Source organism: Pelobates fuscus, chromosome 2 (assembly GCF_036172605.1).
Source record: "Pelobates fuscus isolate aPelFus1 chromosome 2, aPelFus1.pri, whole genome shotgun sequence".
In the NCBI taxonomy this organism is placed as follows: Eukaryota; Metazoa; Chordata; class Amphibia; order Anura; family Pelobatidae; genus Pelobates; species Pelobates fuscus.
In genome coordinates, this window is record NC_086318.1 from 23877239 (window position 1) to 23881206 (window position 3968).

Below are 3968 nucleotides of genomic sequence, written 5' to 3' on the forward strand. Positions count from 1 at the left end.
GTGTTGGAATATTTCATCCAGCCGTTGCGAGGTGAGGTCAGATGAGTAATATTGATGTGCTTGTAGGCCCTGTTGGCCGGACGATTGAGCAGTCGCCATTTTGATTACCCAGTGCGGGTTATGTGTTGCTTATTTCCACATGGAGTGCAGAGTAGGTAAGGTAGTTAACCTCAGTGTATCCCGTGGGGACCGGGATATCACCCACCGGTCCAGAGGGGGGGGAGGGGGGGTAGAAGTGTATCTGAGCCAAACCGGGGTCTATGAAGTGAGGAGATCGGCCGCCTCTTCCCAGCTCCGTCCCCAGTAGGCCGCAACAAAGAGACACGGTTTCCAGTGGAGTAGAAACACCGTTCAAGGTTCAGGACAGTCTTCAGGGATCCCCCAACTCGGCTAGTGCCCTTGCTTGGACGTAGTCTTACCTTAACCGAGGGATATCACCTCAGATGCAGTAAAATGCTTAAGAGCTCAGGCACATCACGTCTGCTCTGCATGGCAGCCTGGCCCCGCCCCCCCTCTAGTTGCACTTTTATCTGCTGTTATGAAAGTAAATGAACTTGCATATTTAATGTATTTCTTTTAAGTGTGCCTTTGAAATAGCTGCCCTAGTAATGACTTTTGTTGGGAATATGGACATTCTATTAATATGTATTCAGGAATTGTGCTGACAATTGATGTATGAATCTGGAAGTACTAGTTTGAATGGCAATGTTGACTAAAGGGTTTCAGAAGAAATTAAGTGTGAATACTTGGAGATCGGAGGGGAGGATCTCAGGATTGTTTCTTTAAGAACAGCGATTCCCATGTTTCTATATTTCCTTTGATGGTTTCACATAGACTCTGGCTTCCAAATCGACCACGTCCAGACTATGATGCTACCTATTTTTCTAAAAGCCAAGAGTGGCTGGAGGACTACATTCTCATTTTAGTGAGCATCCCAAAATTGTAAAAACTTTTATTTCTTCCTACTTAATATAATATGTTATATGAAACTAACATCTCCCCCTTACTTCTTAAAACCTACCAAACGTAGAAAAAAAACGTATTTCTTAACATCATAAAAAGTAGTGCCGTTTGGTGATAATCATCATTCTCAGATTGCAAATTTGCAAATACTCCCCTTGTGGATCAAAAGAACATTCAAAGAATTAAATATTCTTTAGACTACTGTGTTCTTTTATCCTTTCATTTAAAAAAAAAAAAAAAATACTTTTAATTGCCATTAACCTTGCTTATAATCCAGCATTAGGCTCCTTCATTTTTTTAATATTGCAGCCAATTGTTTAGATTCTTTTTGTCTCATGAATCTGCACTAAATACCATATAATGACAAAGCAAAAACTAGTTTTTTGACACCATTGCAAATATATTAAAGAGAAAAGACTGGAATATCACATTGAAATTAGTATTCAGACCATTAACCCAGTACTTACTTAAAGCATATTTGGCAACCATTACAGCCTAAAGTCTTTTTGGGTTTTATGTGACAAGCTTTGCATACCTGGTGTAACAGTGTGCTATCAAGAGGATCCAATAAGCTTTGAATCCAGTTGCAGTCTCCCCAATGAGAGGACTTCAGTCACTCTACCAATAGATTTGATATATTTCTAATCCTATTGCAGAATTTACAGAAAAGAGTTCAGACCTTCCCTCCAAGCATGAACCCCCACAGCGACCTTTTTGGTTTTTCTAGAGTGTCCTGGGGCTGGGTTCATAATCCGCGGGGACGGCCATGTTCAGGTCTCTTCAGAGATGTTCAGTTGGGTTTAAGCCAATCAACGGCATAACCTCATCCTAAGCCACTCTTGCATTGTCTTGGCTGTGTGTTTAAAAGCATTGTGCTGTTGGAAGGTGAACCTTTGGCCCAGTCTGAGGTTCTGAGTGCACTGCACCAGGCTTTTATTAAGGATATATCTGTATTTTTTGTGTGCAGCTTTCTGTCAATCCTGACTTGTCTCCCAGTCCCAGTTGCTGAAAAACACCCTCAAAGCATGATGCCTTACTGTTGGGATGGTATTACAAAAGTAATGAGCAGTGCCTGGTTTCCTCCAGAGATGATGCTTTGAATTGAGGCCAAACAGTTCAATATTTGTTTCATCAGACCACAGTATCTTGTTTCATACAGTCCTTTATGTGCTTTTTTGCAAATTACAAGCATACTTTCATTTGTCTTGCAGCGAGGAGAGGCATTAGTCTGTCATAAAGGCCAGATCTGCGGAGTGTTGCAGTGGTTTCTCCCATCTCCAAAAAAACAATTTAAACAATTGCATTATAAGGCTACAGCATTTAAACACAATAAATAAATAACTGTATGTCACATCCAGCATCAACAAAGACTTGTAATCAAAATTATTCAACCCCCATTGAAAATCAGGTTTATTATCAAAATGTACAGACTTTCAGCTGTTTGCAATAAACAAATGTTTCCAGTGGCTTCCTCAAATTAAACTGGAAATGAAACTTATAATTACTTTTCCAGTCTCAAAATTATTCAGTCCCTTCATGGCAAGCATCTTTAGTACTTAGTACTAAAGTTTTTTGCTGTTATGACCTGCTGCAAATGAAATGCATAACCAGGCACCCGCTTCTGGCAGCTTTCCCGAGGAATCATAGCCCATTGATCATGAGCAGTGGCCTCCAGTTCAGTAATATTCTTCGGTTTGCGTGCTGCAACTGCCTTCTTCAAATCCCACCAGATATTTTTTATGGAGTTCAAGTCAGATGACTGTGATGGCCACTGTAGAATTTTCCAGGACTTGCAACCAAGCCTTTGTGGCATTGCGGAAGAGTGTGCTTTTCAGTGTATACTTCATTCTTCTTGATCCATTGGGCTGAAAAGTTCCAGTTTTGCTTCATCACTCCACAGAGCAGAATCACAAAATTTCTATGGTTTATTTATATGGTTTTGAGCATATTGTAGCTGTGCTTTTGGGCCAGTAGTGGTGGATGTCTTGGAGTTTTTGTATGGAGACCTTCTGCATTTAGTACGTGCTTTACTGTGCTCACTGAAACCTGTTGCCACCAAGTCTTGCTGCAGGTCTTTTGCAGTCACTTGAGGGTTTTTCACTATATGACTTCTCAGACATCTGGTTGCAGCCATTGATAGCTTCCTTTTAGTGCCCCATCCTGGTAGTGTAACCACTGTTCCATCAACTTTGAACTTGCAAACTATGCTTTCAACTGTCTCTCTAGGAACATTCAGTCCCTTCCCAAGGTTTTTGTATCATGTTCCTTGTTTTTGAAGGGTGATGATCTCTTTTTGCATGCAGTTTAATGTAACACTCAACAAACCCCTAGCCAGTTCAAGTATTTCAAGTTTTCCAGCTCAAGCACACCTAGTGCAACTAATGAAGCTCTTGATTAGTTCCATCAGGTGTGCTTGAGACAACACCTGTTTTGCATATTGTGCTATTGAGAGGTATTCTGTTCAGGGGTTGAATAATTTAGAGACTGGAGAAGTCATTATAAGTTGCGTTTTCAAATTACTTGAATCATTTCTTGTTTTAACTATTTCAATTGCTTTTGTTTACACATTTTGACAATAAACCTGATTTTCAATGGGGGTTTAATAATGCTGATTATATTTGTACTTTGCATGCTAAACCAGACATTAAGTAGATTCAATTATTGAATCTAGTTTTGTCCAAAGCCTCTAGGAGCTGTCTGATTGACAGTGATTATAAGTGTGAAAACTGCAAAATGCAAATTGTGCTCTTTCTCAGAAGCAGCCCTTTTTTCATTCTCAGGAAGTCAGGGGCAGAACCTATTCACCCAAACCACTTAATTAAGATTATTTGATTTTGGTAATTATAGGGACACTATAGTCACCAGAACCACTGAAAAGGCAGTAGTTAGATTACTGCCTAGTAACATATCTAGTGGTAATCACTGAGATGGCCACTAGAGGTGCTTCCTACTTCAGTGCTACACTGTGTTTTGCCCGTGCATTCAGTGTCTCCACGTTCTACATG